This window comes from Schistocerca americana, chromosome 3, assembly GCF_021461395.2.
Source record: "Schistocerca americana isolate TAMUIC-IGC-003095 chromosome 3, iqSchAmer2.1, whole genome shotgun sequence".
Taxonomy (NCBI): Eukaryota; Metazoa; Arthropoda; class Insecta; order Orthoptera; family Acrididae; genus Schistocerca; species Schistocerca americana.
The window spans coordinates 984,509,715-984,534,214 of record NC_060121.1 but is presented as its reverse complement, the minus strand read 5'-3'; positions in this window follow the sequence as shown (position 1 = coordinate 984,534,214).

The following is a 24,500-nucleotide window of genomic DNA, read 5'->3' as shown; positions in this document are numbered from 1 at the left end:
GTATACCGATTAGGTTCCTTTCAGATTACGCTGATACAATAGCTCCCCACTTGGCAATCATATACAACCGCTCGCTCACCGATAGATCTGTACCTACAGATTGGAGAATTCTGCACGTCGCACCAGTGTTTAAGAAGGGTAGTAGGAGTAATCCATCGAACTATAGACCTATGTCATTGACGTCGGTTTCCAGTAGGGTTTTGGAGCATATACTGTATTCAAACATCATGAATCACCTCGAAGGGAACGATCTATTGATACGTAATCAGCATGGTTTCAGAAAACATCGTTCTTGTGCAACGCAGCTAGCTCTTTACTCGCACGAAGTAATGGCCGCTATCGACAGGGGATCTCAAGTTGATTTCGTATTTCTAGATTTCCGGAAAGCTTTTGACACCGTTCTTCACAAGCGACTTCTAATCAAGCTGCGGGCCTATGGGGTATCGTCTCAGTTGTGCGACTGGATTCGTGATTTCCCGTCAGGAAGGTCGCAGTTCGTAGTAATAGACGGCAAATCATCGAGTAAAACTGAAGTGATATCAGGTGTTTCCCAGGGAAGCGTCCTGGAACCTCTGCTGTTCCTGATCTATATAAATGACCTGGGTGACAATCTGAGCAGTTCTCTTAGGTTGTTCGCAGACGATGCTGTAATTTGCCATCTAGTAAGGTCATCCGAAGACCAGTATCAGTTGCAAAGCGATTTAGAAAAGATTGCTGTATGGTGTGGCAGGTGACAGTTGACGCCAAATAACGAAAAGTGTGAGGTGATCCACATGAGTTCCAAAAGAAATCCGTTGGAATTTAATTTCTCGATAAACAGTACAATTCTCAAGGCTGTGAATTCAACTAAGTACCTGGGTGTAAAAATTACGAACGACTTCAGTTGGAAAGACCACATAGATAATATCGTGGGGAAGGTGAGCCAAAGGTTGCGTTTCATTGGCAGGACACTTAGAAGATGCAACAAGTCCACTAAAGAGACAGCTTACACTACACTCGTTCGTCCTCTGTTAGAATATTGCTGCGCGGTGTGGGATCGTTACCAGGTGGGATTGACGGAGGACATCGAAAGGGTGCAAAAAAGGGCAGCTTGTTTTGTATTATCAAGTAATAGGGGAGAGAGTGTAGGAGATATGATACGCGAGTTGGGATGGAAGTCACTAAAGCAAAGACGTTTTTCGTCGCGGCGAGATCTATTTACGAAATTTCAGTCACTAACTTTCTCTTCCGAATGCGAAAATATTTTGTTGAACCCAACCTACGTAGGTAGGAATGGTCATCAAAATAAAATAAGAGAAATCAGAGCTCGAACAGAAAGGTTTAGGTGTTCGGTTTTCCCGCGCGCTGTTCGGGAGTGGAATGGTAGGGAGATAGTATGATTGTGGGTCGATGAACCCTCTGCCAACCACTTAAATGTGAATTGCAGAGTAATAATGTAGATGTAGATGTAGAAACTGAACCTCGACACCAAGTTCCACTGCGTGGGCTACGATTAGTGCCTCCCGGACGCAAACCCTCCAGCTCCTGTAGAATGTGCTTCGGTCTGATGCGCGTCCCTACCTTCCACGAGGAAACGGGCATGGCCGCTCTGAAGACGTGCATGCGAGAGAAGGCAAGGCGTCTCTGAGAAAAAGTAGACGCCCTACGCAACACGGTCGCTGGCTTACAAAAAATTGGCACAACGCCTCCCCGGCACTGGTACCGACACCCTGTTCCCCTCACCATCCTTCAAGACTCCGATTCTGACCACAGCTAACAGCACGACTGTTACGGCCACTAATAAAGCGTTAGTGTTCACTTGACCACTCGCTGGGTATCGACCATCGTCAACCACCACTGCTGATACGTAATGTAGTTCGTAGTTGTTAATATTTGCTTGCGACCTGAAATTACACCGTCGGAGATTGCTATGGGACTTTAAGTTCCACCGCCACACCCTCAACGTGCACTGCAGTGATGCGTTTGGAATGACATCATTGTCGAATGGAACAGTTTTACTATCCACCAAGACCGTAAGACCGCGAGCCAACGGTGAAGCTGTATTTCAAACTCCCACAAAAAGAAGGTCAGCTCGAGTTTGCATTTTGCACCGAGACTGCATTTAATGAGTGATGAGCTATGTTCCGTATTTCTGGGCACGTGAATAACCAGACTCATCCTCAGTGGCCCACAGAAGACACTTATGTTACGTATATTTTTGGATAGGGTCCGCCTAGCAAAACACAATTTTGTTTTTTAACCCAAATATGTTTCACTCCAGTTGCAACATCTTCAGTGGAGTTTTATTTTTCATCTGTTAAAGATAAAGAATGTTCTTTACTGTTTGTATACATGTAACTATTAGTTTTTAAATCTTAATTACAGATATTTGAAAGAAACACATAAATTATGAATTCATACCTTTTTACCACATGGTGTGGTTTTTCTGATGTGTTGTGTTTCTACAGTGACTCTTCTGTTCCACAGTTTGTCATCTGCAACTACTTACACCTTAAAGTAGATAAATTGTTTAATTTCGCGAAATATAAACCACAGTGAAAATCCGATGAAGTTTTGCACGGGTGTGTTGGGCAATGTCTCTAGGATGCCTGTCGTCCGCCATCTGATGGCGTAATATTCTAGATCAGAAGCAAAGTGCGAAATTTTTGTTTTTCTGCATATAAAAAGCTACATACCATTCAATGAACATGACATGATGTTCTCTAAGTAAAAAATCGCACAGAAAATATGTCGCAAACAGCGATAATAATTGCTTAAAACATGCTGTAACATACAATAAAAATCTCACTGATGATGGTGATATTTGTCGCCGAAACTAGTTTGGGAGAATAAAGAAATAAACGAATAACAAGGTGTTTTGCACCAAGATGGACTCAATTTCTGATATTATTGCTTTTGTGTTTGTGTGGTTGAATATGTCTTTTAGTTACTAAAATATGTGCCACATAATTTGTAGCGTGTCTTATATCAGAGGCTGGCTGAGAGGATCACGTCCAAAGGCCACAAACGAAACAAAAAATATGTTGCCAGATCTCATTGCTAGGTAAAAAACGTGGTCCTGAAATGCAGACCGAAGGAGTGGCTATTGTGGTAAGAGCGTGAACACGGTATTGCTTTGCCTTGTATGGACCCCACGTCTTCCTGTTGAGGACACCAGTACGCGGGAGCGCAGAGAATGCAGAGGTGCAGATGTACTCCCTGGTACGGATGGCCTCATTGCCGAATACATACGGCGCAGTACTTAGCATAAAAGGAAGAGAGACGAGATAGCGATACGGAACAATGAGGGGCGCAACGAGCAATAAGCCCCCGGAGTACCGGTGCGACACAACGCAATTTGTCACCGCTGAGTTACGCGGTGCGCCCGCCCAATTACGGTTGCGTTTGCCGCTCCGGCGGGCGTACGACGCAAAAAGAAGGCGTGCAGTGCCGGGCCATGCCGGCCGGCGTCGGTTTCTCCTGCCTCCTCTCCTCTGCTCTCCCACACGTAGGCCGGCAGGCCAAGCTGGAGACCTCAGTAGCTGGCGCGCCAACATCGCGTGCCCCACCGCCCGCCACAACCACACACGCCCATGGCTGCTGCTCTCTTTGCTTTTGTAACACGCACCGACTTCCTCACGGCTCTAATGTACTCTGATTTACAATCGCTAGTGAACAAAGAAGATTTCCATTTCCGCCGTACGTGGTCGGATTTAGGTGTTGCAGGGCGATGACAAGTGGTCTGCTCCAGCGACACACGCAACGGCGCTCCCGCAGCTGGCTTTGTAGGCTGAACCTTACACCAACACACTCTAAGCCCGCTCCAGGAAGACTGTCGAAGGCGTTAGCAATAATATGTACTGTTTGGCCACGACAACTTGGCGATGTCGCTAGTGCTGCCAGAAGCGGAGGAAATCGGCATTACTTGGAAGAGATTCATTTGCCTCCGAGCGCTGCAGCCAAGCTGCCGCTAGACGAGAAGTATTACAAAATGCTTGCGTCCACTGACAAGTAACTTCTGTTGCCACTTGCTGAGGTGTTTACATGAGAACAAATACTCAAGTTTACGTCTTCAAGCCACTGGGACAAGTTTATTTCAACAATTCGCCGCAAGTACTTGTTACAGAAGTGCATTTATTCTCAACCAGAGCAGTCGCCACTGATGTTGCACCATTATTAATGAATAAAAATCCTGAAGAGATACAAAAAAAGTCAGAGACTATATATTGATGTTACCAAGAAACACTATTCAACTGACTAAAAACTGAGGATATATTAAAAAACTAAAAACCCGCCTCGATTGCGAAAAAAACACCTAGTGTTAAGTGTCAACCCAGGTTTCGGCGTAGATAACTACACCTTCTTCAGAACAACAATTAAACCCACAAGGGCCTAAGAAGACCTTTGTCAATGATTAAAAGAATACCATAGCTATACATTTATAAAGGAAAAAGAAAAGGAAAACACAAACAGTACATATGTACAAAGTCAAAACCACTACTTAATGGTGTACGTTCCACCTCACACCGGCCTATGTTCGTTGGGCCATGACCCGCCATAAACTGCAGCTACAAACGGTCGCTAACTTACAAGCCTGACCCGCTATGTATGCACATGCGCAAGACAAGGGAAGTTACTTGAATGCGAATGCGCATAAGAATACGAGAAAGTTTATACATGGGTCGGGGCCAAATAGCTCATATATTCCCAACCATGTGTCAACTGAAACGTCCCCTTAGAAAAATTAATGAATGACTGTGCTGATAAACCTCTTACATTATTTGCTTTTCAAACAGCTGAGCAGAACTGAACGTACACAGACATTTCGCTCTTTACCTATTCCGATGAACACTAAACTGACACAATATTTTTAGCGCAACGCAATCTGACTTTCAATAATCCCTAGAAAAGAATGGCCCTGGCTAACATTAACCTATACCTTTCACAAATCACTTACCTCACAAAAATCTTCGTTACTCTAACTACTGCAATACAGCGAGCGCCACTACTGCCAGCTAAATAAAAGATTCAAACTACTGAAGGCACTAACTACTGATAGGCATAGTTAGCAAATGAAAGATTTTGATAGAGAACATACAATGTATTTACCTTAATAATGTTCAAAAGTCGTCATATATATCAGTTCATGATATCCAGCATTACAAATTTACTCTTTCTGATGGACACACGTCCAGATCGTCCGCTCTCAAAACTCCGCCATCTCTCTCCCCACATGCACCACTGCTGGCGGCTCACCTCCAACTGCACAACGCTATGCGCTGTTCACATCCAACTGCCCAACACAACAATAGCGGATATTCCAACAATACCAATCAGCCACAGACTGCACACAGCACAGCCAGTGATGTTCATACAGAGCGCTACGTGGCGTTACCAATAAAAAAAACCTAAACAGCCTACGTACAGTACTTGCTACAGAAGTGCATTTATTCTCAACCAGAGCAGTCGCCACTGTTGTTGCATTATTATTAATGAATAAAAATCCTGACAAAACTAAAAAAAAGTCAGAGAATATACATTGATGTTACCGAGAAACACTATTCGCTTAACTAAAATCAGAGGAGTTCACTTAAGTAAAAAATTTTGCGGGTGGCGTGAGCAAATTCCGAACACCTCTTGTCTGTTTATAATAAAGTATAATATAGTATTTGATAAAATGAAACAAAAATGTGGCGCAGTATCTCACCAAGAGACTGCCATTTAATTACTCTTCGATTTTTGCGAGCTGTATTCATTACTTTTACCACAAATGCAATGCATTTATGTTTACGGTAACATTAAAAAATCACATTTATGCATTCTTCCGTCGCTTCTTGATAGAACAATTCCATATTGAGAGTTGAATGACACTTACGCAGATTTTTGTTCTACTGACTATTATTTGTATGAACTAGTTTTCGCCTTATTAGGCCAACTTCAGATAACTACTGGCTATTGTTTACAAGGAGCTTGTGTTCTTACGAACCAAACATTCTGGACCATGATACAACGCACTTGCATACGATTTTTAGTTATGGTATTGTCTTTGGAATTTTCAAACGGGTCTTTTGACTTTTTGATCTGTAAAAACTGTTCTTTAACATGGTACTGACAAACCATAAAATGTTATTTTTTATGTTAAAGAACGGTTTTACAGAACAAAAAGTCAAAAACCCCGTTTGACAATTCCAAAGACAATACCATAACTAAAGATCGTATGTAAATGCGTTGTATCTTAGTCCAGAATGTTTGGTTCGTAAGAACACAAGCTTCTTGTAAACAGTAGCCAGCAGTTACCTGAAGATGGACTAATAAGCTGAAAACTAGGTCATAGAAATAAAAATCAGTAGAGCAAAAAACCGCCTAAGTGTCATTCAACCATCAATTACAAAATCAGCTTAAGTTTAAAGACATTTGGACTGCCATTCTGCTCTCCCTTCTGGTGAAACAAATTGATTGGCAAATTCATTTCGCATTTCCTTGGCTGGTGGTGCCAATTACGTGCGTTTGGGGGTTCCTACGGTACATTTTTGTTTCGGGACCATCTGTCTTTGTGCCATACTCGTTTTCGACAATGGTATTTTCTCACCAGTATTGAACACACACAAGCTCTGTAAGCTTGAGAATAACTTCCATGAAAAGACAAATGCGGCAAGTAATTGCAGCAAAGTGCAAGGAATTAGAATGAATTTTCACCCAGTAGCGGAATGCGCTCTGATTTTAAACTTCGTGACAAATTAAAAATTGTGTGCCGGACCGAGGCTCGAACCTGGGAATCAGAACTGGTACACAGTGTAAAGTCGCGAGTTACTGCGCGGTAACATTCGTTGCTATACAACCCGCAGTATTGGAGCTCGAGGCTGTGGAAGAAACCGCCACTTGTGTCTCAGCCAATGAGTCATGTACACCTGCTACTACGGCGGCGTGAGAACGGCTCCTGTGTCACTTATTAGCGACCGTACATTCACCACCTAAAAGAACCTAAATAGATGATATTACATATTATTCAATCATTTTCAAAATCGGTACACTACCTTTTGACATTCAGGAGAAGATTGTATCCATATTTCAGCTTTATAACTATCATAGTTTCAGAGATAAAAAATTGCTAAACAAGTCAAAAACCGACACTTAGGAGCCTAAATTCAGTTAGGAAATATAATAGTTTATCTTTTAGTATTATCTAAAAACAGAAACAGAGCTCGCAGGGTGCAAATTTAATTAACTGAGATTTTCATATTAAAACTTTATTTTTCGTTTTCGTAATAAAAAAATCAGACAAAATTATTATTGGTGTCTAAGATTGTTGTGAGAGTATATGTGAGTGAATGAGAGTGTGTAGGTGGGATATTCGTCAGATTTTAATGTTGCATTATATACCGTCTTAAGCAACCTGCGGGAGTTATGGAAGCCTGTCGTGGGAAAATGTTCGTAGGGAATTTACCCACCGTGCTGATGACGTATGTGTAGGTGTGTTTGCTATTGTAACAGAGCAGCCAGAAAGTCAGCTGGAGTATTGTATGCATCTAAAGGATATGTTTATTAAATATTACTTTAATATTTGTATATCAGAATGACGTAGATGCATCTGTATGTAAGGATTGGCGCAGGCCAGTTTTGGCGCGAGTATGGTCATAAGCGAGCATTCTGATTGGCAACGAGTATGGTTAGTCAATCAGAATTGAGATGTTTCCCGCTCACTACCTGATAATTATACTGTGAATGAGGCCACAAGAAGGGGGTCGCTTGTCGGCTTCGATCGCGGAAGGACATGTTAAATGTAATGTTTCTTATTACTATACATAAAATGAAGAAATATTGAGTTCCACGCGTTTGATACGTGTCGTGACTAAAGCTGATGTAGTTACGGACAGTTTTGTGAAGTTTGGAAGTTCTAGAACTGTTTAATTGGACAAATATTCACGTGTGAAATTTGGCCTTCATAGTGTCCGCGTGGCATGTTTCAGTATTCAACCACTGAGCCTTTATGGCGAGCAGTTTTCTTTTTTCAGAAATCCATAAGAAGGACCAAATGTATTAAATTAGTGGCGAAATTAATGACTGTGAAAAAGTTGTTTAATTCGTGTCGGGTTTCGACAGATTTCTGGCTGCTGTGGTGCGAAATGAGTGTAAGAAATGTGAACTTGACGAAAATAACCAGTAGATCAAATATGGACTGAATAGTACCGTTTCTTTGGCTATAAGAACAAATAAACATTTTTTTCGTGGAAATTTCGGACAATGTTTTCCAGAAGCCTATCCATTATCTTACCGTCCGATAAATTTTTTCATGACAGTTTTTCCTACAGAACTTTATTTCATTACTAGAGTTGCGCGACCTCAGTAATTGCAGATATTAGATGGTGTTTTTTTATGAACGATGCTTTTACATCATCTTGTAAGTATCTACGTTGCCGAGTGAAGGGGCATCGAGCAGTCGCCGTTCTGAGGTAGGTGAATTCTAATTTGCAGCCTGCACACGAAAAAACCTACAACGCCGCAACGGTTTTAATTTGTCAGCAAGTGTAGTTCAAGAAACTGTTTCCACTAACTAGCGGGCTTCTTGAAGTCGACAAAACTAGTGGACGTCGGTGGGAGGGAGGGGGGAGAGAGGCGCAAAGAAACTGCGACTACTCAGTGATGGAGGCTGAAGTGTTATCTGCAACAACGGAAAAGAAACCAGCAGTGACAGAGTACGTCACGGATAAAATCGCTGCGAGCAGAGGCCAAAATGTAGTCCGCTTACCGACCAACAACTGTGATCTATATCCGATAGAGTTGGCGTGGGCCAAAATGAAACACAGTTTTAGGGAGAACAATGTCACTGGTGACTTGCCGCAGGAAAGAGAGGAGAATTTTGTTGATGTTGCTTTCCTTTCAGGTACTGCACAGGGCTGCGGAAGCTACTGCAGGAAAGCGCAACAGCTGGATCGTTAGTATCGGGCACGAGACGGAAAAATGGAAATGGCTATCGATGAGGTTATCATCACATTTTAACAGTTCTTCCAGGCATAATTAATTACAGTTTCAATATTTTAAACGTAGCTGCACAACAGCAACGTTTCACGTAATAAAATTATAAACAGCCGACCAGTTGCAATGGATAAAGAAATTCTTTACCCAGGTTTCGACAAATATAAATTTGTCGTCTTCAGAAGGTAACAATTTTACATTAGTAAGGACTAATGTACCAACGCCGTTTTTACAGTTGTCGGCATGGTTCCATGTGTCAAAAATAAAATATAGCCCTAGAGCTCACAACCGGTTGTGAGTTCTGCAAGATCCATGAGGTATTTTATATTAACGTGACAGACCTAATTCTAGGGCTATATTTTATTTTTGACACATGGATCTATGCTGACAATTGTAAAAACGGTATTCTTCGCTTATAAGTTTCATACTTTTCTAATGTAAGCTATGATGTTCATTGCCCTTAGGTTACCTTCTGATGAAGACAAATTTATATTTGTCGGAACCTAGGTAAAGAATTTCTTTATCCATTGCAACTGGTCGGCTGTTTATAATTTTATTAATTACAATTTGTAAACATTATTGCTGTGCTGCGTTTAATAAATCAATGTTCAAACAGATTCCAAAAATCAGTTTTTGACTTTTGATTCATAGTGTCGTAAGACGTACATTCATCTACTTTCATGTTTTATTGTTTGTATACGTAACTAATTCATAAGTTGTAGGTAAAACACTGGAGCGTGATTATGTCAACAGATTAGGTGATTTCCGATGCGTCGGAAGTGTCACTTTAGTGGGCAGCATTTCCGCGAGTGCCGCCTGCGATTTCGTTATAACAAAAATGACATCTTTTTATTTTTAACTAGATTTACCTATCCATCTGTTGCTGTTGCTCAGTGTGGTTAAATGGAAAAGAAAGAAAAGAGAAAACACACCTTTCTAATATGTATGGGAATAGGCTAGGCCTCCTAATCTACTTCTTTCCAGTCTTTCTGTCTCCTACTTTCCATTCTCTACGTCCATTCCCTCCATCCCACTGACCATCTCCTCTTACCCCCTCTCTCTGACCAAGAGCCATATTTATTGTTACGACAAATTCAGATGCAATAGAAATATTGTAATCACAAGGCGATAAACAACAAACATAATTTTCCTGTTTTCAGTGAGAACCGTCTGCGAGGGAGGAAACCAAATAGGACATTGTTGGTTGTACAATTTATGTTTGAGAAATAATACGCCTACATATGAGAGAGAGAATTTGCCTAATGGTTTAAATGCTCCGCTATCGCACTTCAACTGGATATAGGAAAAGAAAACGAACTGCTCATTTTTACAGCAGTAACAATTTCCTTCTCGCAGTCGGTTTTACCACGCATCGTATGTTTTTGCCATCGGATCTACTAAGCTTTCCTCGACTTCTTATCACTATTTACTGCGTTCAACTTCTTACAATTCGTAAAGTTCATAATGGCTCTGAGCACTATGGGATTTAACATATGAGGTCATCAGCCCCCTACACTTAGAACTACTTAAACCCAACTAACCTAAGGATATCACACACATTCATGCCCGAGGCAGGATTCGAACCTGCGAGAGTAGCAGCAGCGCGGAACCAGACTGAAGCACCTAGAACCGCTTGGCCACAACGGCCGGCTTGTTAAGTTCAATCAGCGGTAATATTTTTTGGCTGGTGGGCGCTAATGCCCCAGTTACCTGCCGTGGGGGTTGGTGTATGTAACAGCACTGTACGTTTCCTCGCCTTGCCGCTGCTGTCCGGTAAGGCGTGAAGTTTTGACAGCTTTCTTGATTGTAGGCCGGTTGGTGATTCTTCTACTCTGGTGGTAGTGGTTCGTTTCTAGTTCTGGACGGTTCCGGCTTTGGCGTATTGTTCCATCGTTGCGTTTGGTTTATCGGACGTCAGGTAGCTTCAGCAAGTTATCATTAGTCATTCGTAAGACTGCCACTAGTCTGAGTTACCAACTTTTGAAGTGAATGCAACTCTTGGCTGCCTGCCTGATCGCTTGCGAAAGTGTTTGTTGCCGGACCTTCTCAGAGGTCGATTCCTGGAGCACCGTCTGTGGCCCCTTGGTTCTTATAAGACGTGTGTTCTAAAAGGAGGTCTGATGGTCAGTAGTTCAGCATAACGCTCCTTCAGTCCACGCCTTCTGCGGGTATAATCTGCCTCAGTACCCTTTGAGGAACTTACGCACAGATCCTTGTGTTTTATTATTGTGTTATTTATTACAATACCTTGTAATGTATACATTAAAGGTTATATATGTCTTGTTAATAGTTCTGGTCGCCTTCTGGAGTAAATCTAGCAGTGTAGTGTTCAGGGGATGTTAAGGGTTCTGTTACAGTTTACCATCATCTTATTTCACCGGTTTCGTGATCAGTTGGTTGTTTTTTAATTAACCTTTACTGTTGTATTTGCTATTTTGCAGCATGTTCCTAAATTCTTTATATTGTTGCTGTTCCTGGCGTGTAAGGCCTTCAGCCGTGATTGTGATCATTTGCCTTAAACTTCTAATTGGGTTTTTGTATTTAGCAATAAGCCTTAAAACCTTATTTACTGCCATTTCTGGCGTCTGATGCCTTTTGCTGTGTTTGTGGCGACTTACCTTTAGTATTTCCATACCTGTAATTTGTAAGTTCCAGCGCGTTTCAAACATTCCTGGCGTGTAAGGCCTTCTGCCCAGATCACAGTCGCTTGCGTTTAAAACATTATCTGCTGTATCTGTATTTAATGGTGATTTGCTAAATTGTAGCTCACTGAAAACACTATTTTTTTTAAACAATTGTTTATTCCTTCATTAATAACGTGTGGTATTTTTATTTATTGTTGAGTCTGTTATATCTTTATTTAGATTAAAGAAATAGATGTACAAAAACAAATACGTATTCAAATGTAACGTTGTGTCTACATTTCAAGTCAATGAAAGGAATACTTTTCGAGTCTTGCAGGCACAAACATGTGTGGGTTGAATTTTTATACATAAAGATCACTGCTCATATAAAAGTACAAGTAGCCAGAATAAATTAAAATTTAGTGCAAAAATGCGAAACGTCAAATAGAAAATAAAACCAGTTTTTAATTTCTAGAATCTGAACAGTATTATTCAATCTTTATACGTTTTTCTCATTTAACAGAGAGTCGTTCCACAAATCAGAATGAAATTTTAATTTATCTTCATAAGCTACAAAAAGGAATTAAAAATAAAAATGTTATTTTTATTACAAATTATAATACAATATTTGTTAATTAACATTTCAATTTGTTAACAAATAAACAACAGTAAAAAAATGTACATTACCAGCGTGATTCGAATCAGTAACATTACAATTACAATTGTGTTATGCTATACATTCGCTTAATTTTACTTTTTTTCAACTAAATCAGTTACTGTACCGAAATACAATGAATTACAATGTTTCATAAATGTTGATGCATACCTTAACCGTTTTCCACCTCCGTGGATAAATATTCAGCGCTGCTCCACGGTTGGAGGACTGGTGTGGGAGGGACTGATAAGCATGCAGTTTAGTCCCTTTATAACCCTACAAACTGGTACAGAGTGCAATTACCCTCGTGATACAACTGATTAGCTCCTCGACCCATTAGTAGCGATTTCAAGGTCAAACAAACAGACAGGGACCCAGACAGCGGTGTGCTGACCGCATGCCCTTCTGTACTGCATTGGATGCCCCCATTGGCAATGTATGACACGGCGTTCGGTCGAGCTCGATTTCCCCACCCAGGCCAGAATTCTGAACTCTTGCCTTTACCTACATCAACCGACATCATTATATCCTTGAAATTATTTAGATGAATCAAGGAATTAATAACAATGATAACGATGGTAATACTACAAGAAGGCGCGCTATAGCCGCGTATGCTAACAAGCTATAATGCTGATAAATAACATATTTGTATACATAGAAGAAGTTGCTTGTTTTTGTTGTTTTTCTTTTATTTGGCCAGTCTGGTGCTGAGTTGCATGCGCCATATTCAGTAATCCAACAGAAGATATACAGTAAGATATACAATACATAATACTACGTACTGAAACATGTATCTTCCTTGTCCTTTTTCTTCTGGATAGCGGAACACCTTTTATCTTGCCCGATAGAATTACAAACATTTTGTATTCACTGTGTCCAGCAGCATTTATGAAGTTGATCTACAGCTACATCTACATGGATACTCCGCAAATCACCTTCAAGTTCCTGGCAGAAGGTTAATCGGACCACCTTCACAATACTCTATTATTCCAATCTTGTATAGCGCGCGGAAAGAATGAACACCTATATGTTTCCATACGGACTCTGATTTCCCTTATTTTATGAAGTTGATGAACGACATGTTTGTATACATTGCAAAGTCTACGTGTTTTAGTGTTTATTTTCGTTTTTATTGTAATTATTTACACTTAATATCGCTCGGAAATCTACAAAGGCAATGTATGGAGAAAACTGAAGAGGGCGAAGGTCTGCTTCTCAGACACTGTGACTCCAGAAGGACAGGTGATGAGCTGGAAGCGGGTCGAACTGTAAAAATCTTTAAAGTTTCTGGAACTACTGAAATGCATAATGTCACTAAGGAGAAAAAACTGTTACCACCTGTTGGTGATGTAGCGCACCACGTACGGACATGAAATGATACCAATAAGTAATTATGAGGACTTGAACTATAAATTGGTCGGTGATACTTGGATTCTTTGGAAACAGAACGCTTGGAAGAATTTAGACCTGCTTTGCTGTGGCTGCAAACAGAGGGCATTTTCCTTCGCTCCCCAACGGCAGGTACCGATGTGTGATAACCAAGGCATCTTAAAAAAAAGGCCCAGTTTATACTCTCCTCTCCTGACACAATCTCTAAAAAGATAAGAAGGAGGTAGCGAGATTCTGATGATGGAATTTAGTTCCTGATAGTCGCGGAAGAGACTGCTGAGGTTCACCTTACACTGAAAGCCGCGAACTTCGAGAGCTGCGTTGACACACCCGGATACTCGTGACAGAAACGTTCTGTGAAATTTCCCAAACGTTCTTAACTGATCATTTTCTTTATGTGGGATACAACAGAAATGTATTTTGAATATACACATAAAGCACAAATGGAAAAGGACATTCTGAAGTTTTCCACCTCGGCTGTTTTTTCACAAGTATTCCTTGTTGCAAAGTATTCTGTTATCAGTAGCTTCGTAACATTTATTTATCAAAATCTGGTGAGTGAATTAAAGACTTTCCAGCAGAATGAACGTCCTTCGTACCCCTAAGAAGACACGTATGTGTACGAGTGGGTGCTTAATCAAATTAAAACGATACAGATGGAGAAAAAGTAAATGAACTACGTATTATTTCAAAAGTAATTGCCATAACTGTTACTACATTTATCCCGTTGTCAGACAAGACAGCCAGTGCCTTAATGAAAAAATGTTTGCGGTTGCCTACGGAACCGTGAATGGTCCCAGGAGTGCACTTCTTCGTCCGAAACAAATCAAAAGCGACGAATGTCTTTCTTGAAGGCTCCAAAATTATGGAAATGGGATGGGGATAGATGGGGACTGTATAGACGATGTGTATGGGCTTACCGGCGAAATTTTTGCAACATAGTCGAAACAACCTTCCGACAAAATGTCCGGCCACATACGTGGTCGTCGGTTTGCTTCATAAGAAGAGAAGATGGACACGCCTGGGTACAATCACGGTTCCGTAGTCTAATGTTACTCCAATTGCAGTATTGGCTAAAATACTTTTCATTACGAGTGATTCATAGTAGTACGAGAGTGATGTAGTTTTTGCAGTGGAATACTTAACTTCGAACTGTCGAATCTCCTCCACCAATAAAGTCCATTGGGGGGACCTATGTTGCAAATTTTCCTGGATTTCGGTCGTAATGAAAACTTAGATCTTAAAATAGTATTTTCCAACACACTGATGAATCCTTTTAACAGTATATGTTTTTTCCGTAAACATTTATAAAGGTGTTCACAAATAAACTGTTTTCCATCAACATGAATGACAAAACAGCAACTGCTACAGACTTTGCATCATTACATTGGCAAAGCTGCAACTGACTTCCAGTGCTTTGCACCGCTCAATATGTACCCTATCTTAACAATGTGTGTTCTTTAGTCTGTTGCCGAAAACAATTACATTTACTGATTTATAATGGAATCTTAGTGATCTACAACAAACTGTTAGTACCGATTTAAAGACAATAAATTAATGATTCATTCTGACTACATTTCTAAATATTGTTCTTTTGACTTTTTTGTGGAAATTTATGAAGTTAAAATAACAATACCTATCGTAAAATCATTAATTACATCTCGATTTCACGTTTATTTTATAATGTTTTATTCCTAACATTAATTGAAACACAGTACAAAATGCCAAAACGGAATTTCAATTTAATGTTCTCTATGATAATTTCGTGGTACAGGAATGACTGAAAAGCAATACCGTTTACGTAACCATTGTTCGAGAATTGCTAATGAAAAAGTTGATTACAATTAATCTAATTGGTTTTTTCGTTATTGGTATGATACATAAAGCGTTCAATACATCAGATGATTGACAAATGTTCCAAAAGTCAGTTTTTTAGGTAAGTTCAAATTTATGAGTTTTGATAATTAATTACAAGTTTAATTACAACATAGGTAGTTCTCCCAACATTTCTATGGTAATATAATAATGTAATAACGCGAATGAAATTATAAATTTTGCTGAAATTTACGACTCTGTGTTAATTCACAATATCAGGTTTTCTAACTAATTATAACTTTATGTTAATTACAGCTAAATGATATGAAATAATGTTAATAATGTTAATTCTGTATACAACTGATCTGTAGATTTTAATTTGCTGATATAAATGAAGAAAAGCCATACATTTTCACTTTTGTCCCTTACATATTTCGGACCGGATCTGCTAAATTTTTAGTGTTGTCGAAGGATTTATTAACTACCCTATAACCAGCCGTATTACACTCCTCAAGCATTTTTCCATGAAGGCACAGGACACTTCGTCTCACAGTGGGGTAAATTAATTAATAGTTATGGGGATTACTTTTGAAATATTAAACTGTTTACTTAGTATTTTCCATCTGTCTTGTTTTCATCTTACTGCTCCACATATATATATACAGGGTGACAATTATTCAACTATATGAAATAAAACCGTCATGACTTCTGAACCATTTGCGTTTGGACGTTCAAACTGCACGGTTGGCCGCGGGGGATTATGGGAATTGGTATGCGCATGCATGGTTTGGTTTAGCGACGGTGCCCACTTTCATTTGGATGGGTTCATCAATAAGCAAAATTTGCCCATCTACGGGGATTGGGTATCCGTATTTCACCACTGAGAAGCCTCTTCATCCTCAACAGGTGACTGGTTGGTGTGCACCGTCCAGTCGCGGAATAATCGGTGCGATATTCCTTGATGGCAACCTGACTACCGAAGCGTACATGAAGGTTTTGGAAGGTGATTTCATCCCCATTATCCAAAATGACCCCGATTTCGACAAGATATGGTTAATGCAAGACGTATCTCGACCCCATCGAAGCAGGAGAGTGTTTGCTGTCCTGGACGAACACTTTGGAGACTGCATTTTGGCTCTGGAGTACCCAGAGGCTGCTGGCATGGGCCTCGATTGGCCGCCATATTCCCCGGATCTGAACACATGCGACCCTTTTTTGTTGGGCTATATTAAAGGCAAGGTGTACAGCGATAACCCCAAAACCGTTGCTGAGCTGAAAACAGCCATTCAGGAGGTCATCCACAGTATCGATATTCCAACATTGCAGCGGGTCATGCAAAAATTTCGCTATTGGCCTGCGTCACACCGTCGCCAATGATGGTGGTCACCACATCTAACGTGTCATAACCTAAATCCGAATATCTGTAGCGACGTTTACATGTTGAATAAAGTGTGCGCGCGTCAATAGTTTGTAACTGATTTACGTTTTTTTTTTTTTCATGTAGTTCAGTAATTGTCACCTTGTAAACACAATATTACAGCATTGTCCTACAGTAAAGGAGACAATGAGTATGACATTGGTTTATGGCAAACAAAACTTCCTTGTCCAGAGTCCAGACGTGAACCCTGGGGTACACAAATGCAATGAGTTAGACCGTCGACTTGACTTCAGCTCCCAGCACCCAACGTCACTAGCTTCTCAGAAATCTGCTTTTGAAGAGGAATGGGCTGGTATTCCTACACAGACACTCAGACGCCTAATTGAAGGCGTCGCCAGCGTAGTTCAAGCCATCATAGCGGCTAAAGGCTGAGCCAGCCTACATAACGCCCTCCAACAGGAGTATGGATATTTTTGACCAGGTATTGTACCCGCATCTCAAATGTTTGTGAATTCCTAAGGGGCCAAACTGCCGAGGTCATCGGTCCCTAGACTTAAACTAACTTATGCTAAGAACAACACACATAACCCTGCCCGAGTGAGGACTCGAACCTCCGGCGGGAGGGACCGCGCAATCCGTGACATGGCGCCTCAAACCGCGCGGCCACTCCGCGCGGCGTACCCATATCAGACACATTTAAATGACCATGTCACTTAATGACAACCGCTGCTTCTTGTGTATTGTTTTGTGCCTTTAGACAACACTTTTAAGTACCAATGACGTAACATTTGAGATACTCCTTTTCTGTCATGGTTCCTCAACCTGCTACGACCGCGATGGTTACTCTCGGGTAGCTTGAGACAGCAGCGGTATTGCACTTGTCTCAAAAGGAGGTCGTGGTCCTTGCCACAGATCGGTCCGTACAGCTATCACTACGACGACATTCCGAGTTTTGCGCGCCTGTTTCTCTTTTCTTGCGCTTTCAACAAGTGCTGACTGTATGCATAATCAGGCCGTGAAAGTTGTCTTTCAGAATTTAGTGAGTCGGCAATAAAACGGTCTCCTTACAGAGCAATGGCTGCTTCAGATTGCGTTCGCGGTAAAGCCTAGTTGTCGAGGGAACAGCTTAAACGTGTTTGACAGCATACTTGCTCTCTGGAGCTAAACGGTCTCCGGCTGTCTGTCGAACATGCACCGGTACGTCGAGAGAATGCCCCGTCTACATCTCTGAGTGCCGTGTTCGGCAGGTGCGTGTTTCTCTCTTTAGGCAAACGGGCAGAAATATCGGCTACCGGATTCGTTTCCAAGAATTGAGTACAAGGAGCAGTATCCACGAGCAATTCAAGTGTTTCTCTGCAGAATTCACGTGAATAGCTTTACTGAGCAAGTGAATGCATTCTTTCGTTTAGCCTCCTAAGAGAAGTTTCAGATTTAAGACTGAATATATAGCCCAGACATTTACAAGCCATGAATACGCTGAGATATTCAGAGTTTTCTTCGTCTTCTTTTTCTCGTTTTTAAATTCCTGATCAATTATTGCAGCTCTGCAAATTTTGCCTCATTAATCTTCCGATGAATAGCAGAGATATTTGCAAATTATAGTCATTATCATGAGGCAAGTTTGGAACATCTAACGTTTTCAAACAATTCCAATTGCTCAGATTAGATTGTAAAGAATATACAGGGTGTCCCAGCGATCTTGTCCACCCAAAATATCTCTGGAACAATAACAGCTATTGGAAAACGACTTTCACCGGTATCAATGTAGGGCTGGGGCCCATGAATGCACATATTTGGAAACATTCTAAAACGAAAGCATATGTGTTTTTTAACACAAACTTATGTTTTGTTTAAATCGACCTCCTATATTTTTTCTTCAGCAATCCATAGCATGATAAAGCACATACACAATGGCGTTGATTGCATCGCAATATTCCCATTACACCCCGAGATATTAAGACGCGAAGTTGACGCTTGAAACACCGGACATGCGCTGCTAGCGCACGTCCTGAGGCTCAGGCGTGAACCCCATGCTGCCCGTAATCGCGATGTGATTGACATGCGTAATCACACTTCCATACTTATCAAGAGGTCCGAAACGAATAATACGGTCTCCTGCGCGATTAGGGGCGGTATGGGGTTCACGCCTGAGCCTCAGGACGTGCGCTAGCAGCGCATGTCGGGTGTTTCAAGCGTCAACTTCGCGTCTCAGTATCTCGGGATGTAATGGGAATATTGCGATGCAACCAACGCCATTGTGTATGTGCTTTGTCATGCTATGCATTGCTGAAGAAAAAATATAGGAGGTCCATTTAAAAAAACATAAGTTTGTGTTAAAAAACACATATGCTTTCGTTTTAGAATGTTTCCAAATACGTGCATTCATGGGCCCCAGCCCTACATTGATACCGGTGAAATTCGTTTTCCAATAGCCGTTATTGTTCCAGAGATATTTTGGGTGTACAAGATAGCTGGGACACCCTGTATATATACAGGGTGTTACAAAAAGGTATGGCCAAACTTTCAGGAAACATTCCTAACACACAAATAAAGAAAAGATGTTATGTTGACATGTGTCCGGAAACGCTTAATTTCCATGTTGGAGCTCATTTTAGTTTCGCCAGTATGTACTGTACTTCCTCGATTCACCGCCAGTTGGCCCAATTGAAGGAAGGTAATGTTGACTACGGTGCCTTTACAAGTACGACACAACATGTGGTTCATGCACGATGGAGCTCCTGCACATCTTCAGTCGAAGTGTTCGTACGCTTCTCAACAACAGATTCGGTGACCGATGGATTGGTTGAGGCGGACCAATTCCATGGCCTCCACGCTGTCCTGACCTCAACCATCTTGACTTTCATTTATGGGGGCATTTGAAAGCTCTTGTCTACGCAACCCCGGTACCAAATATAGAGACTCTTCGTGATGGTATTGTGGACGGCTGTGATACAATACGCCATTCTCGAAGGGCTGCATCAGCGCATCAGGGATTCCATGCGACGGAGGGTGGATGCATGTATCCTCGCTAACGGAGTACATTTGGAACATTTCCTGTAACAAAGTGTTTGAAGTCACGCTGGTACGTTCTGTTACTGTGTGTTTCCATTCCATGATTAATGTCATTTGAACAGAAGTAATAAAATGAGCTCTAACATGGAAAGTAAGCGTTTCCGGACACATGTCCACACAACATATTTTCTTTCTTTGTGTGAGAGGAATTTTTCCTGTAAGTTTGGCCGTACCTTTTTGTAACACCCTGTATAAAGATCTTTAAATATGATAAATGATACCTGGAATATTCATATCTTCGTCGTCACCTCTGTACAAACATACTTTGTATATGAAATTAACCAGTGCTCTCTAACATAACCGTAAATTGCTTTCGTGAGTGGTTCATCACGTCTGCTGCTTAATTTAAATCTAAATTTGTGGTTGGTACTCAGACTTGTAATTTAACGTAACTCCACATAAAAAATAATCAGGAGGTGTAAGTCGTAAGATGCGATTGGGCAGATTTCGCCACCACAAAGTGAGACGAATCACACTCAAAAATTGTCATACATTACTGGGGGGGAGGGGGGGGGGGGCTACGTTATTGCTTCGAAACATGAGTGATAGAAGGCACGTTCTTGGATGAACAATTAATAATATCAGTTTTATATAGTTGCGGCCGCGAGAAGTACACCCACAGCGAGAACACGTTTCCTGCTACTGAGGTCATCACACCAAATTCCGCACCATATCCAGTCTCCCCGTATGGACTGCTTCCAGTAGTCGCTGTAATAGCCGTTCACAAAAATTTATTTACCAGCCCGTGTAGTGACTCGATCAGCGCTTCCAGATAATGAATTACTTTTCCTGACACTGAATACCTTTCATCATTGAAACGCATCTCGTCGTTGTAAGCATTCTCATGCTTACGAACCAACACTGAAATATCCACTTCATATCTATTTACTACACGGCTTTAGAATTACAGATATCGATATCCCTACAATTATATGGAAAACCGCACTGCACAAAAACGACGAGAATCGTATTTGTGTTCTAAAACACTGTCTATATAACTCACTTTAAGCACGAAGCACAACAACGAGGCTGTTCATCGTAAATGGAGGCAGACATGTTCCGTTGCTGAAAATAGTGCGAATGTAAAAAGATGGTGACTCTTATGAGATATTTATTTGTCTATTTTTATGCTTTATTGTTCTCAGACTCTAATGGAAATGCCGCGTGGCTAGGGCATCCCGTCGGGTAGACCGTTCGCCTGGTGCAAGTCTTTCGAGTTGACGCTACTTCGGCGACTTGCGTGTCAATAGGGATGAAATGATGATAAGGACAGCACAACACCCAGTCCCTGAGTGGAGAAAATCTCCGACCCAGCCGGGAATCGAACCCGGGCTGTTAGGTACGACATTCCGTCGCGCTGACCACTCAGCTGCCAGGGGCGGAATTTATATCAACGAAGTGTTTTAATTCGTTTCAAAGCAACGGTCTATCAGCCTCTTTTGCTCATACTCTGGCGAAACAAGCGCTGTATCATCGGAGAGGTACAGAGGCGAGCGAGTGTGCCGGGACTTGGCGCAGTCTGTAACCTCCCCCTCACTTATCGACCTTAATGACAGTGAAAAGTTAAACCGCGTGTACCTAATGGAAATTTGGGAAAAGCAATCGTCACCGAAGTTAATCTGTCGGTAAAGAGGGAGGAAAGGGTTACATCTAAATGAAAGGAAAAATGCTAATGAAACTGGTGGAAATTAATTTTGAAAAGGGGTAAAGTTAATAAAGGAAGTATATGTGCGGCCGTTATGTTAACAATTAACTAGCGGTAATTAGATATTTGAGATTTGGGGGAAATTACGGTCGCCAGTCCTATGGACAATTACTATAGTAACTGAAAATGAAAGGTTATTACACATGTAATTAGCACTAGAAGCGTGGCAACTGAAGGTTGACACGTGTAGTGCGAAAACTGAAAGTTTGTCAGAAGTAATAAATTTCGCTACACTCTGACTTAATTTAGCAAAAGAATTAATAAAACCGGAAAATCGAAAGTTAATTTAGTGACTGAAGTTAATAGTGAGATTTGTTTCTGAAGCACATCGAAATTCAGTAAAATACGGTTAGTCTTGGACTACCTCAACAATCATTTCAAAAGCTACTTGAATCTACACAATTTAGAAATAAGAGATTTAACTTTGAACTTGAATTAAATGATTCTGAACAATTAACAATAGTAAAATTTAGTACGTACCAAGCTGAGCTGCAGTCACAGGTAAGCTAAAATACGGTAACAAAACTCGCACTATTAATTTGTGCTTGTGTAATCTAAATATTGTAGCCAGCTATGAATACCTTAACTGAACTTTGAAATTAAAGCAGTGAAATCGAATGATCCTGGCGTTTGAATTTCAATGACACTCGGGTTCATTCCGGAAAAGGAAGGGACCCTGCTTGGTAATGCAATTGGGACAATGAGCAACAAACGTTCATGCTAGGTTACTGTAATTTTATGATGCAACAATTTTAAAAGTTTGAAAAGCTGAGGTCTGCCATACAGTTCTAAAACTTTACGTGCTTCCAGTCTTCCTTGTTGGTTGATTGAAGGTTTGAAGCCGTCGATCGAGGAGGTGGCGACAGTCACTCATTGTCGTCCGCCGCTGTTGCAGAAGCTGGATGTTGGCGCGCCTTCTTCTCGACACGGTCACCAGACGAAACGGGCTCTTGATGTGCGCCAGCTAATGCTTCCCGTCCGCGACACCGTGTCAGAAACTATCATAGCAAGTTGAGCGCAATTACATGCTGCCAAACCCCGAAAGCGTGGCAACTCGCGGGAGCGTTACACGATACACCTGCTCCACTGCACCACCCCAGCCAGACCCTCCCTCTGCCCGCGCTCCACGCGACAGAATTAACACTACCCAAGATCGTAAACACTTTGGTTCTCCACACGACCTATCGATGTAATCGTTCGATAGCATAGTTTTCCCTAGGCCAGACCCAGCGTAAAAATATAAATGAAATTTACAAAACAAACCAATTATACATCGACATAAATGCATAAATAAATATATACAAATAGTAAAACAATTACAATATATAAAGACACAGAAATGTCATATCTTCAGGTAACAAAATAAGGAAAATCTATAGTACAATAGATGGAAATAGGAAGATATGCATTTCCGGCGTTACACTGCTAGTAGTACCACGTCACCACAACGCGTCTGTGCGTAGCGCACAAGTATTTCTCCATAATTTAAGAATCGAATTAAAAGCTAAAGTTGATTTTCCAAACTTTGTCAGCATGTGCCTTAGTATATTAATGTTTAAACTGTCAAATCTCACATCTAAAAAAAACGTGTGTGAAATCTTATGGGACTTAACTGCTAAGGTCATCAGTCCCTAAGCTTACACACTACTTAACATAAATAAACACACACGCCCATGCCCGAGGGAGGATTGGAACCTCCGCCGGGACCAGCCGCACGGTCCATGACTGCAGCGCCTCAGACCACTCGGCCAATCCCGCGCGGGAAATCTCACATTGATCAGACGAATATTTTCCCCTAAATACATCGTTTTATAAAAAAATAAGTGGCCCTAAATAATGAAGCTAGAAACCCAAGTATTCGTCATAACGTCAAAATTAACTGGTACAAGTCTCAACGTGATTAAAGCAATATTTTGGTCAGAATCCACATCTTTAGAAAAATTGAAGGCGCTAGATATTAGACTTAGAAATATGAAAATTTGTGTGATGTTTCAGTTAAGTATAAAAACATTAATTATGTAACCCCACTCAGCTACCTCGAATAGTTTTCGAGTAATTTGCTGAAAACTAAATTTGGAACAAAAACGTCCTTATTTGTAGTACATTAAGTATCTGTTATAGTAATACCGGAAAGTTTTGGTTACTGCACTTGATGAAAGCTATTAAACAACAGAGCTATGATAAAATGGTTCAAATGGCTCTGAGCACTACGACACTTAACTTCTGAGGTCATCAGTCCCCTAAAACTTAGAACTACTGAAACCTAACTAACCTAAGGACATCACACACATTCATGCTCGAGGCAGGATTGGAACCTGTGATCGCAGCAGCTCTGTGATTCCGGACTAGAAAGAATAACTAGTATTAAAATAACGAATATTACAATATTGTGCATGTGAAACTTTACGAAATAGAACTCAAAATCATCATTTATAATTATAGTCCGATTCCGCTAAGCAAATAAAGGATAGAAACATTCCTTTCAGTGGGCTGGACAAGAATGTGGACCTGCAGACTAAGAACTATGCTCAGTATGTTCTCCAGCGCTATCTGGCTGACCACAGAAATAGTTTCCAGGCTCTAGTAAAAGACGGCCAACAATTTTTTAATATTTCCTCCCAATATTTATGACTGAGTACCATCACAATACGTGACTCCATTGAAAGTGCAAGATTAGACTTATTTACATGCATCGGATACTAAAATTCTCGAACACAAACTACATTGCAGATATGTTTATAAAGATAGCAGCTAGAGGCGTTCCGTCAATTTCCCTCTTCCTCCTTCTTCAAAACACATCATCTTCATCTACATACAGGGTGACTATTATTTAATAATATTAAATAAAATCATCGTAACACCTGAAGGGTTTGTATTGGGATGTTAAAAGTGGGCGGCTATCCGCCGTGC